This window comes from Sceloporus undulatus, chromosome 1 (genome assembly GCF_019175285.1).
Source record: "Sceloporus undulatus isolate JIND9_A2432 ecotype Alabama chromosome 1, SceUnd_v1.1, whole genome shotgun sequence".
Lineage (NCBI taxonomy): Eukaryota > Metazoa > Chordata > Lepidosauria > Squamata > Phrynosomatidae > Sceloporus > Sceloporus undulatus.
This window is the reverse complement of record NC_056522.1, coordinates 45,354,911-45,368,898: the sequence shown is the minus strand read 5'-3', so window position 1 is coordinate 45,368,898 and position 13,988 is coordinate 45,354,911. Positions and strand designations below refer to the sequence as shown.

Below are 13,988 nucleotides of genomic sequence, written 5' to 3'. Positions count from 1 at the left end.
AACACCCTTTGGAATATTTTTTTGTGGGTTTTTCAGGCTATGTTCTGGACAATTTATTCCTGACATTGTGCCTGCATCTGTGGCTGGCATCTTCAAAGAATGGTGGCATGGAGGTGTGTGAGGTATGAAATGCAACCTCCAAGTGATCTACAGACCGACTAAGAAAATCCAGCAAATACTGCACTTAGTGAAGGACAGGAGAGACCCTCTCATGACAGCAGGAGTGCAGCTGTGGACAAGTCTATATAGGGACCACAAAACGTAGCATTCAAACATGAATCAAGGAACATGAGAGACACTGCAGACAGGGCCAGCCAGAAAAATCAGCAGTAGCAGAACATGTTATGCCATCGGGCATGAAGAGGAAGAGCCCTTCTTCCACCTGTCATCTTCTGGCCTTAGAGGGAGTGAAAGGACAGGCCCAACGCCATCAGGCCTGAAGAGGAAGAGCCCCCCCTCCCTCCTTCCAACTGTTATCTTCTGTCTTGGGAAGAAGTGAAAGGACAGGCCCAACGCCATCAGCCCCGACCTCGATTAAGAAAAAGAGCCCTCCCTCCAGTCCATCTGCCTTGGTCCAGGCCTCAGAGGGAGAGAAGAATGCTGGACCTGATCCCCTCCCCCCTCACCATTCCCTTCTCCTTTTGCGTCGTGTCTTTTTAGATTTTAAGCCTGAGGGCAGGGAACCATCTATTATCCCCTCTATTGTAAGCCGCCCAGATTCCCAGTGATTGGGTGGCATATAAATAAATCCTATTATTATTATGTTATAAACCAACCTGGTCATAAAATGCTATTTGAAAACACTGAAATTATGGACCACACCAACAACTGTCAAGTCAGAATGCACAGGGAAGCCATTGCAATCCACAAACACCTGGACAACTTCAACAGGAAAGAAGAAGAAACCCTGAAAGTAAACCAAGTTTCGCTACCAGTCCTGAAAAACATCAAAATCAAAACTCAGCACATGCAAGTGAAGATCATCCAGGGTGAAGGGGGTTGCCAGCAGACAATGGATCACTAATTAAGTAGACACAATCCCCCTTGCATCTCCTCCCTGAAGTTTTGCCATTCAACAACAGACCAACACAGAGATTAACATGTAAATCACTTCCTCTCAACCAAGGATCATACAGTATAGCCCACACACCTCCATGCCACCATTCTCTGAAGATGCCAGCCACAGATGCAGGTGAAACATCAGGAATAAATTCTTCCAGAACACAGCCACCTAGCCTGAAAAAGCCACAAAAACTATTGATGCTGGCCATGAAAGCCTTTGAATCCTTTGGAATCTTGGGATTTGCAGTTTAGGAGAGATATTTAGAATTCTCAGCCAGAGAGCTCTACTGTCTCATCGGGCTAAAAAACCCAGGATTCCATAGAACACAGTGATGGCAGTTAAAGTGGAATCATACTGCTATAATTGTGTGATAAAGGCCCCCAGGGGTTCTCTGAAATGGTGGCTCCCAGCCCCAGTTTCTCCTCACGTTTCCCAAAAGAAAAGTGGGAAGCAGTGTTCCTATATCTTGAAATAGTGGGTCCCTTTACTCAGCTTTGAAGTGAAAAAAGTCCTAGAAAAGTCCTAACTCAATATCTGACCCCAAGTGAGGGAAAGGCTTTGGAGGAAAGACAGGACTTCACTGGAGGCCTTAGCTCCCAATGAAGAGGTCACCTGGGGCAACTTTTGCCCGTGGGCCAGAGGTTCTCCTGTTCCTAAATTATATTATTGCTGTAGTCCATGCAATTCTTATTCTACTGTTTATCATCTGGAAAATATAGGCACATCCTGCAGTTTAGAAAATACTACACCAGTATGCCTTGGAAACACTATAAAGATAGGACCTGTTATGTAATAATAATAATAATTTGTTTTATTTATATACTGCTATTCCAAAGATCATAGCGGTGAACAGCAAGTAAGCTAATTTGCCCCCAACAGTCTGGGTACTAATTTTAGCGACCTTGGAAGGATGCAAGCCTGAGTCGAGCTTGGGCCCTTTTGCTGGTCTTGAACTTGAACCTTGTGGTTTTGAGTGAATGGCTACAGTACAGGCATTTAACCACTGCACCACCAGGGCTCCCTTTGCTTCAAGACCATACATTTTTGAGAAAAATGTCCTTCATCTTGTACTCCAGTCTACAGCAGGTGTAAATAACTGTAACATGTCTTGGGCAGCAGGGTGTGTGTGTGTCTTTCCCTGGGGCCAAAAGTGCTAAAATTAAATAAAACAAAACTGGAGGTGTGCAAGTGTCTACATCTGGTTTAGAAAAAAATGTGGAAATTGTTTTTGATGTTAAACAGTGCAACCTATTTAAAGGATATATTTCCCCTTTTGACTGTTTCAGAAGAGGCATTTTGCTCCTTTTTATGGCCAGAAAAGGGGACAATCCAAGGACCTTGAAAGGACTGAATGCTGGGTACCGGAGGAAGAAGGCTTACATTCTGCTTGTGGAACTAAGGTTGCACTTTGCCCTCCCCTAGCATATAGCCATGTGAATGTATTCAGTGATGGCTGTGATGATAAGATGGTGGTTGTGATGATAAAATGCCAGTTAATGCTAGTTACGTTGTCCTCAACTCTTTAAACAAAGGCCCATATATAACTGTGACGGGTGAATAAATAAATGATAATGGGCACACCCTTCCCAGAATAAAATATTTTGCAGTGCCCCCCCACCCTGCTTGGTATATCAGCATTGTTCTTTAAATTTGCAAGCATCTGTATGGCTGAGATGCTGTTCTATTATTAATGCTAAAACATTCCATTTTCCTGTTTCCAATAACTATTTCCTCTATGTTAGAAGATAATTTCTTCACGTCACCCAGTGGACCAGCAGACAGTCTTATTAAAGCTGAAAATATACTCTTGGCCTTGTAGTAATTTTAAATTTTTTTTAAAAGAAAGAATTTTCAATATATAAAAAATGTAAAGGTTTTGCTACCTTATTTCAGAGTAACACAAGTACAGAGTTTCATACATGGCTTAGGCCCAGACTATTTGAGAGACCATATCTCCGCATACAATCCAGTTAGAGCCCTTAGATCCTCGGGAGAAGGCTTTCTCTCTATCCCACCACTATCCCAGGCCCGCCTGGTAAGGACACGAGAGAGAGCCTTCTCAGTGGTTTCAGTGGGAAGCTAGTTAGCCACCTCTTTGTCAGCAGGTAAAAACATTTTTATGTAGGCAGGCTTTTTAAAATCATGCAAGGTTGGCTTTATTTGAGGGAGTTATTTTAGATTATGTATTTAAACTCTTGTATGTTTTAAATTTTAACTTGGTAATGTTTTAATTAGGTTATTTTAATTGTCTTTTAAAACTTTGTTTTAATGAGTTTTTACATTGTGAGCCTCCTTGGGTCCCTTTTTGGGCAGGAATAGGGCAGGAAAGCATGTTTAGGGGGGAATGCAGAAGAGAGTGCATGAGACAGTCAGTGGTCCCATCACACTATTGAAGAGAGGTATGGTATGAACACACACACACACCACAAAACTGGTATGCTTCTGTTCATTTAAATGTAATTGTGGTATGACTGAAACAAGACTGAAGCTTGTGTGATAAAATCTTAAAATTTGTCACCGACTTATCATTCAGCTGAAGACCTAAGTGGAAGTGGGAAAAAAGAGGGGTGCATGCTAAGGAGAAATGGAATTTCTTCTGCCTTGCTTGGTATTCTGTCTTCACAGAAGCTACAGTGGCCATGAAAAGCTCCCTTTTACACTTACCAGCATTTGCTGTTTCCATTCCTGAAGTCTGCAAAACAATAAAACTTCAAATAGCACTTTAAATCATTAAAGTGCTGTCCAAACACTCATGCAGCTAAAGCCAAATATAAACCACAGGGAATTAAAAGGCCTTGAAAGAAATTGAAAGGTCAAGGCTGTTCAGTAGTACTTAGTTTTAAGGCTCTATTTTGTTTGTTAAAATTAAAACAGACATATTTCTGAAATCAGTTGTTATAATCTGTGTTAGTAAAAAGCAAGGAGTGTTTTGGAATTTCTCTTGCTTAGGGAGTGTTGGAAAACAAACACTGATACTCCTTGACTTTTTTTAAAAAAATTAAGAGAAACTTACAGTGCCAACTGACTTTTACAGGGAAGATTACATCAGTTTCATAAGATTCTAGCTTACTTTAAGGTATAAACCAGAATAATGAAAAATCCTAATTAAAAGCAGAAAAAGCTATTAACTTACACAGGTCTATACTCTCATCACTTCTAAATTGGGAATCTTCTAATAGTACAAGTGCCTTCCTAATGGGAATTTAAGAATTCAATCCTTTTGGATAGTTTCATATAATTAGAAAGTTAATGAGTAGAGTGTCTCAGTTGCTACAAATTGCCTAGTATTAAGAACATATTTCTACAAAGGGATGAATTAGAATGTGTTGATTTCATTCAGACTCAAGTAAGCAAAATAAAACCTCTTATTAGATCATATGTGGAAATTGTACAGCTCTCTAGATATAGTTGCATTACAAATCCCAGCTGCCCCAATCAGTGGTGGAGAATGCTAGATGTTTCAGCCCAACAACATCTGGAAGGCCACGTGATTCTCACCTTATATTAGATCATCCCAGGTTTTGGTGGGTTTTTTTGGGCTATATGGCCATGTTCTGGAAGAATTTATCCCTGATGTTTCACCTGCATCTGTAACTAGCATCTTCAGAGGTCGTGAGAAGGTCTACCACATACCGTGTAGCTGTGGACAAATCTACATAGGGACCACAAAAAGCAGTGTTCAAACACGAATCAAGGAACACGAGAGACACTGCAGACTGGGCCAGCCAGAAAAATCACCAGTAGCAGAACACATTATAAACCAACCTGGGCATAAAATGCTATTTTAAAACACTGACATTCTGGGCCATGCTGGCAACTGTCAGGTCAGAATGCACAGGGAAGCCATTGAAATTCACAAACACCTGGACAACTTCAACAAGAAAGAAGAAACCCTGAAAGTAAACATTGGTCTGTTACAGACTGCCAAAATAAAGCTGCTTTGAGTCTCTTTGGAGGTATGCTATTTAAATGATGCATGGGTCCTAAAAGTCCGGAGGTTGCGCCAAAGCCACACTCCATTCCTAAGCACGGGAGTGCAGCTTTGGTGCAGCTTCTGGATTCTTAGGATGCATGCATCATTTAAACAGCATACCTCAAGAGAGACCCGAAGCAGCTTTATTTTGGCAGTCTGTAACAGGCCAGAGTTTGGCTACCAGTCCTGAAAAACATCTAAATCAAGACTCAGCACATGCAAATGAACATCACCCAGGGTCAGGGGTTTTCCCCACAGACAAGAGATTGATAATTAAATAGATACACATACCTTCCTGCAAATCCTCCCATCCTGAGGCCTTGCCATTCAACAACAGACAAATTAACATGTAAATCACTTCCTCTCAACCATGGCTCACACAGGATACATACCCCACTCTGTTCTATGCCACCAACCTCTGAAGATGCCAGCCACAGATGCAGGCAAAATGTCAGGGATAAATTCTTCCAGAACATGGCCTCATAGCCTGAAAAACCCACAAAAACTACGTGAAAGCCTTCAACGTCACATCCCAGAGAATATTTTTACACAACAGTTTTGCATATATAATAAATAATAATAAATTTTATTTATATCTCCCGCTTCTCCCTTTGGATCGATATGCAATGACAAGGAGGAGTATGATCATACCTGATGACCATTATTTCAGATGAACTTCTTAATTTATGACGTTTTCACACAAGTCTTTTGTAGTGGAATAGAGGTTGAATAACATAGGCAAGAAGGGGACTGCTTGAACAATGTTGCTGCTGTTCTGTTTTCCTTCTGCTGTAATTCCACATTTTTAGCAATCAAATCAAATCAATTTGTCAGTTCTAAATATATAACTCTACTTTTTCTTCTTCCTGTTGTAAAAGATCCCATACAACTGTATCCTAATTCATTCCAGGTGAATGTGTTTTGGATACGGTTTTCAAACTATCCCCATTCTCAAGTTACTCCCAATTGGGGAGGTAAAGGAAATCCATAAGCTCTTTCTCAGCCCCATATCTCCACACACACTCCACTGATGGTGAGGGACTCCAGTGTAAAAGGAACAGGCTAATTTTCTTCTGAAATTCTTCAAGACAATTCATTATCCAATGTATGTTTGCCATATGATCCCTAGTGCCTCTTCTTGTCCTGAACCCAGCTTGGACATCTGGCATTTCTCACTCCATATATAGTAAAAGTCTTTGTTGTATAATTCTGAGCATCACTTTGCTTGCATGGATGATTAATACAATGGTCTTGTACTCCTGATGTCCCCTTTCTTGGGGACTGGAGTGTATATTGAATGTTTTCAAACTGTGAGCCATTGTTTTGTTTCCCATATTTCTTGATAGATTTTAGTCAAAACTAGAGCAGATTCTGTCTTTGTTGCTGGAACTGGCTATATCAAATGGAACAGAAAATCTTAATTTGTTTCTTCTGCTGCCACTGCTACTGTTTGTCTTACTTCACCCTAATAAGATGATTTAAATTTAATGGACTCCCTAGCTGATTTGAAATAACAATTGTCTGATAATGAAATAACTTTTAAAATTAATGTAATTTATTCTATAATGAATGCTGATTCTAAATGAGCTGTAATTAATACAACAATATTTATAGTATTAAAATATTAATCTTTTAAAATAATTCATAGTGTTTAAGCATATTTTATTTCTTGATATTATATTTATTGTAATAGAATAAAATGTTTATAATAAAACAAATGTATATTTATCCATTTGCATACATATTTCCCTGATTTACATCTATTTTTTTTGTCAATTTTCACTTTTTTTTAATACTCAGTTGCTTGCATTGGGAAAAATGGCCTCTTGCCTGATGAAAATAGCAAATTCTGGGCTGAATAGACATATATATTTTTTTAATTTCTCTTTAAAAGGGTGCATAAAGGTACAGTGTGCATGCATGCATGCCTATGTGTGAATTCAGCAAAAAGATTATTTGGACAGTTCCCTGGGGCAATCTCCAATGTTTCAACCAGTACAACAGGAAGGGGTTCATCTGTGATGAGCATCACTTTGACTGGGTAGAATGCCAGCACTTCAGGTTCACTTGATGGGACATTATAAAAACAAGGCTCAGGGGAAAGGAGGAGAAATATTAATGCTTTTGGGCGGTCTGTAATGCACCAAAGTTTCATTTAGATGAAACAGGACAACAGAATGACAAGTTTCATTCTTGCATTCAAAAACAAACCAAAGTCTGCTGTGCTTAAGAAAACATCCAGTAATAAGCTGTAAGAGCCTAAATACCCAAAAGGCATCAAATCTGGTCTGGTTCTGGAAGCCAAACAGTGCCATATTCAGCATATTTATGGTAGTTATTTGCTGCTAATTTGGGGTGACAGTCCAGGGAGAGGTTAATTCGTTTTTTCTTAGATTGCTTAAAGGAGTTGGGGGCTTGGCTTCATGAAGCCCACAAGCCACACTTTGTCCAACACTGCTATAGCTCTTTTTCCTATCATGGGAATAATTCTTGTTTTTAATTTGAAACCTGAGATTTACCAGCTGGAGCCAACTGCAAAATAACGTCCTTAGAAAAGGCTGGATATACACATAGAATAATGGAATGAGACACCATTGGTGGCCCAAGAATTTGTTTTCAGTATCACTATGTTACCTCTATTAAGTTTTGGAATAAATGATAGCCATATATGACTCCTAGATGAACTCTGGTGGCCTGTCCTCCATTAAGAGCTAAGTGAAGAGACATGTACACACCACACCTAAAAGGTGAAGTCATCTTCAGTAAATATTGTCACTCCAGATAGTCTAGGAAGTCACAGATGAGATTATCATTTTGACCATGCGATCAAGAGGTGCAATGTTTGCCCTCTCAGAGTTGTTTACCCCTTCCCCGGGTCTGTTGTTCGAGCAGATTAAGCCTAAAGGACAATCAGACATAACCATCCATGTGTTAGACAAGTAATTATACACCTTTGCCAGAGTTGAGTCTTTTGCCCCTATAAAAACCCCAGACTTTGGTCAATTCAGAGTGCCATCTGAGAGGTCTCTATACTCCACATCACTTGGATCTCTGACTTGGACACTGGCATTTCCATTCAAACCCAGCTGCGGAATGGACTTGTCCCATCACCATTCTTCCCCCCTTCGATCCCTGGAGGCGAATCTACACTCTGGTAAAAGTATTGCCCTAGTGAAGCCTGAACTCTTTATCCACACTAACCTCTGATATTCCTGAGCCTTGTATGAGTGTGTGTGCGCTAGTGAATTGTGTACGTTTTCCCTTATTAATAAATTGAATACTAGTTAAGCAAAGTCTGTTTCTGTTCCACTTCTTGGATTTCCTGTTCCTCTCAGTATACACAATGGGAGGTGACCTCACAGGGCTGTTGTAGCAGGCCCCCTCTTGCATTATTGAGCTAATAACAATAATAATAAATTCCCCTGACTGGACCCTTGGCTACAACTATAGAGTTCACAATTTTTTCAAGTCATTCCTGGTTCTTTGCCCCCACATTTTCTTCATTTTAGCAGCTTAATTTTGGAGTCAGTTGTTGCTATTGTTGGCTTATAGGAACTGAAGATGATTAGTTTGGAAACTGATGTGGATGCAGAGGAAAATGCAAAAATAAATAAATAAATAAATAAATAAATAAAGGAAAGCTTTGGTGTAGTGTGGGTTACGGTTTTTGCTCTCAACAAGCAATAAATCTTCCCCAGGGTTGTATAGCACTTGTGTTGGCATCTCCTCCTTGATGATTGCTCCGTATGTGCCAGAGCTTTCCAAAAGAATGAAGCCAGGCTTAAATCTGTGGTTCCAGTGGCAAGCCATTGAGCCAGATGTTTTTGCTTGCCAGGGCTTGCAAATGGGCAGACTTGTCCTTAGCTGGTAAACAAAACTGGGCCTCATTATCTTGTTGGGGCAGGAAAGGTATTTGCCTTTTTGAAATTAAAACATGATTCCAATAACCTTCACTCAGTTTCTTTAAAAGTTGTGTGTGCGTGTGCGCGCACATACTTATGTGCGCACGCACACACACACCATTTCCTTGGCTGGCTGCACTGTGAAGCCTGAAAAATAGGTTGACTCATTTCTCAGCAAACACTCTCTCCCTTTCTTTAGGGCTCTTTTGGATGCTCTTAGATGCTCTTATATAATAGGGTAAGAAGAATGTTTGCACAGCAAACAGTTGATTCCACCCTTTAAAGGTTACATTATCTATAGGGTCCAATAAATGTGGCTTTTTGATGGCTTACTAAGCACTTGATTTTCCTTAAAGGCAAGTCAAAGAGAAAAGTGAAATAAGGAGAAGACAATTCCTGTGAATGACAAAGAATTCTCAAAAGAACTGAAAGAAATTTAATGCATGCAAAATTTGGATGCATTTGAATTTTTGCCTAGGTGGGAGACCAGCTGCTTACTGAACAATTGATGGATTTGTGTTTTAAGCATACACTTCTGTTGCTGAAGTAGATAGACTGGTGTGGCATGTTTCCCTCAGAAAGCAATGGCAAGCTAGCTCCTAGAGTCTATCAAGCCATGGTTGATTGTCAGTGCTGGAGAAAGAGGTCTCTATAGGCAGTGAGTTCCCATCTACACATTCCTTGGTGCCAAATATCTCTGTAGTAAGAGAGAACCACTTAAATTGTGGACTGTCAGCATTGTTGAAGATGGCATGGGAGAGGTTAGGTGAAGAAATTCAAAGTTACAAGGATGGCGCATCACCAGTGCGTTGAAGCCATTCAAGAAAAAAAATATACAGGTAACTGCGACTCCTCAAATCCCAGGATGCGTGTAGATGGTACGATTTTCATAAGCATTGCACACAGCAATTTCACATATAATTGGAAAATTCCTCCGCCATTACAGGAAGTGGTTTTCAGTGATCTGCACATGAGGAAGGTATTACACCAGAGGGCACACAATGAACTAATCGATATTGGAGAAGTTTGCTTTATTGATTTTAATTGAAGTGCACAATTATTCTTATACAGATGTGACAGGTGAGTTCTGCAGGATGTTGCTTCTGTACATCTCCATACTGGAGAGGAGTATGGAAGATTGCTGTTAAGAAATCAGGAGGAAGAATTGCAAACTGCTACATATGTATAGGCCATTTGTCATCTACAAGAAACTGAAAGCTATGAGAAGTTAAACAGAATGAGCACCCTCTTCCTACTAGGGTGCTGTATCTTATCCTAACTCACAAATTTGATTACCTAAATATGAACAGACTAATTCCATATGTCCAAACTTTCTTCCTTCTGCTCATCTCAAACAGTAGAAAGTACTTAGGCTAGAAACCTGATAGCATCTCATTGAATTTGTCACTGTTTTTGACAATGTCGCTTTATCCTTTGGGCTCATAGTAGCCAAAATAAAGGTCGATGTCTCTTGTGTGCAGGCCACTGAAAAATTCTTCCTTGTGGCAGGAGCATATGGTGAAATGTCAGAATGCCTTATCTGTGCATTGCTCAGTTGTGTGCATCCAGTGCCACTGTTCCCAGGGAACAGGTGCTGGTGTGTCTGCTTCACACTCAATTGAGCAGTGCACAGATAAGGAGTCTTTAAATGACATAGTTCTCAATGGGATGGTGCCACTGGGAAATGGTTGTTAGTATCCTGAACATGAGAAAGGCACTGTTTGAACTAGCCCTCCATGTTTAAACCTCTGAAGGAGATTCCCCATCATGTGCCACTGGGATTCTAACTCATCAAGAGATACGATCACCCTTAGGATTGGGAAGCCTTGGCTACGCAGGAAATCTGTTGACAGCCTTCTTTAAGGAGCTATCATGGTAATATGTACTATTCTTGAAGCTTTGAAGTATCTCAAGGTTTTCTTTTGCTATACAATTGTTGACTGACTGCTGAGGAAACAAAAATTTGGCTCCAGTACAGTTACTGCTCTGGCAGTCACTCTTATCCTGGGACTGAGTGACTTATGTTTGTGTTTTTATAGGAGGATTCCTCTTCTGTGCAAGTTGAGTCTTATTGATGTAAAGCCCAAACTCCCTTGGAGATTTCTATTACATCAGTCAAAGCAAAGAGCTGCTTTTAAAAAGAAAAGAAAAGAAACAAAAGCATGGGGGAATCCAACTGTGTATTCTGCCAACAAGGAACAAAGAAGCCAAAGTACAGAGCTCCTGGCATTCTTAGTGGAAACCCTTCTGTTGGTATAGGAAGATGCCTTCAGAAATGTTGACAGCAATTTGGCAAAACCTACAGCTTTGCATAAGCATGGACTTGATAAAGAAGGCTGCCAACAAAATAGTCCCACTGTTTTGACTGATCCTTCTTGGCCCTCTTGTCACTATTCCTGAACATTGATCTTGCCCCTTTGAGACTAACTATACATACAGTTAGTCTCAAAGGTGCAACAAGATCCCTTTGTGTACTGATATTCCAGATTAACACAGCTATGCCTCTGAATCCATTTATCTTGCCCATTCAGATGGTCCCGTGTACACAGTGACCTAGGTCAGCTGTCTCCAATTCAGTCCCTTCTGGGTGTGTCAAACTAAAGCTACCAACATTTGCAGTCAGCATGACCATCTGTCTGGGGATTATGGGGTTTGTAGCCAGCACATCTGGACCCTGCCTGGTTAAGAAAGAATAACTTTTGCAGAAGCTAAGGTTTATGTGCATAGGATGTACCTTTCTATTCTGGATTATTTTCCCTTTGAGTCTGTCCTGAGGCTCAGACTAGATTGCATGATTAGCAGCCACATCATGGTTTTAAAAACCCTCCTTATATCTTCATTTTTTGGTGTGTGTGTGTGTGTGTGTGTATTCTTCAGACATGATTGTTATACCTGCTATTTTGGAACCAGTTTAGATTACCTGAGGATGGTTGTAGAGGAATAGTTTGCTGTCCTTCCAGCAGCCCCACTGGGATCCCGAAAGCCTGAGAGTGGTCAGAACTGCCCCAAATTAGGCAGTGTCCATCCCGCTTAGGTTGCCCCTTCCCATCCCTCTCTCTTCCCTGGAGAGGCTTTTCAGGGGATGCAGGTGGCTGTAAAGAGAAGGATGGGATCAGAAACTCTTTCTTGAGTAAACATGCTCTAAGGACATTATTGCACCAGTAGCATTCTTGCAACTGTCACTCAGGAAAAAAATGGCAACTTACCACTTTGCAGCCATCCATCATTGCACTCAGTCAGTGTGTGACTTGGGCTGTTGCCTCCATTACGCTCGCTTTCTCAGCTCTCCCTTAACCCATACCAAGCATGCCTTGGGGAATTTTTGTTTTGTTTTTGCCTCTTTTTCCATGCAATTTCAGAGCTTTGCTGCCTCATTGAAGTTAGAAAGAAAGGAAGAAAGGGAAAATAGGTAACTAGGGTGCTTTGGAATAGCTAGGAAGAGGTGAAACAGGGAGAAAGAGGATACTGTGATGCCACGTGACTTGCAATTTCTTGCCACTCACCTGAGAGTGATGTTTTGCATCTGGAGACTTGCACCATTGTCAAGTCATTCATGTGTGTCCCACATCAATGAAAATGGATGGAGGGGGGGGGGACAGGGCAAGTATAGATAGGTGACAACATCATGCAATCAGTATTGCCAAAGCTGTTTCCTTCCCGATGTTCTTGTGGTTTCAAAGCCATCTGCAGTGATATTCAAGAGCCATCTCTGGGATCCAGTATGGTATAGTGGATTAACTGTTAGAATACATCTCAGGAGATCAGGGCTCGAATCCTCGCTCAGCCATGGAAACCCACTGTGTGACCTTGGGTAAGTCACACATCCTCAGAGGAAGGCAGTGGCAAGCCCCCTCTGCATAAAACCTGTCAAGACAAGTTTTAGGAGCCCTGTTGGCACAGTGGTTAAGTGCTGATACTGCAGCCACAAGGTTGCGAGTTCAATCCCAGGGCTCCAAAGTCAACTCAGTCTTCCATCCTTTCAGAGGTCAGTAAAATGAGTACCCAGTTTGTTGGGGGCAATTGGTTTATACATTGTAAACTGCTTAGAGAGTGCTGAGTTCACTGATAAGTGGTATAGAAATGTAAATGCTACAAATGCTATAAGGCAAGCCCATAAATTGGAAATGACTTGAAAGCATACACCACCAACAAGAGACACTTTTTTATATTTGTATTGGAAAGTTATGGTTATAGGAGTGTGTACATAAGGGTAAAATGTATAACTCAGTCCAGTGTTTGTTTGCTCAGAATTAAGCCAGACTAAGATCAGCAGGGCTTACATCCAAGTCAGGGCACATAGAATTCTGTCCTTAATTTCCATTGATTACCAACCCGTGATTCCATGTATACAAAAAATATACAAAAATGTATACATTTGCTTTGTCTTGTAGAGATTAGAATCTTTTAAAGTAGTTGAAGTGAAAGAAGCAATTAGTTGGTTAAATGTCCATGAATAAAACATTTTTGTCATGAGGACAAGCTAACGTGTGTTACAAGTCCAGGTCACAAACAGCTTTCTATTTTCAGGTGTTGCACAGAAAGAGAGCCTCATCAAGTATGACTTTGCTTGTAATACAGCTGGAGAAACCACACCCAATACTTTTTTTGTTTTGATTTTGTTTTGATTTAGAAATATTTTTGCATGACTGATATGCAAAAAAATATTTCTAAAACAGGCTGGTCCACCCCTACTGTTCAGATACTTGAAAAAGTTAATTTAAGTATGAATACAGTGTAACTACCATATGGGGCAGTATTTGTTCTCTAATTCTGAAGTTCCTTGTAATATAAACCCTATATAACATGAGTCCAGGTCATCTGAGGAACCATATTTTCCTATTTGAGCTTGTCTGGGATTTGAAATCTTTGTGGAAGGCTTTTCTCTCTGTGTCCACACCCTTGGAGCCTTGTCTAGTGGGGATGAGAGAAAAGATTTTCTCAGTGGCTGTTCCAAGATTGTAGAAGGGAGACCTCTCTCTGTTACCATTTCACTAGCAGGCAAATATTTGCTGAGGAAGGGACATTTACTGGGGGGGGGGGCTGCTGTATT

The 13,988-nt window shown here is 40.6% G+C and overlaps 1 protein-coding gene and 1 long non-coding RNA gene across 2 annotated transcripts in view; one reads left to right on the top strand and one right to left on the bottom strand.

Moving 5' to 3' along the window:
* Nucleotides 1-13,988, top strand: part of ITPKB (inositol-trisphosphate 3-kinase B) — a 103,610-nt gene that overhangs the window by 60,422 nt on the left and 29,200 nt on the right.
* Nucleotides 1-13,988, bottom strand: part of LOC121919015 — a 50,299-nt gene that overhangs the window by 33,040 nt on the left and 3,271 nt on the right. Inside the window, exons 2-3 of the long non-coding RNA XR_006101371.1 lie at nucleotides 12,145-12,304; nucleotides 11,859-12,030 (exon numbers count right to left, since the gene is read on the bottom strand). This is a non-coding gene — a long non-coding RNA (uncharacterized LOC121919015). The remainder of the gene's footprint in view (nucleotides 1-11,858; nucleotides 12,031-12,144; nucleotides 12,305-13,988) is intronic.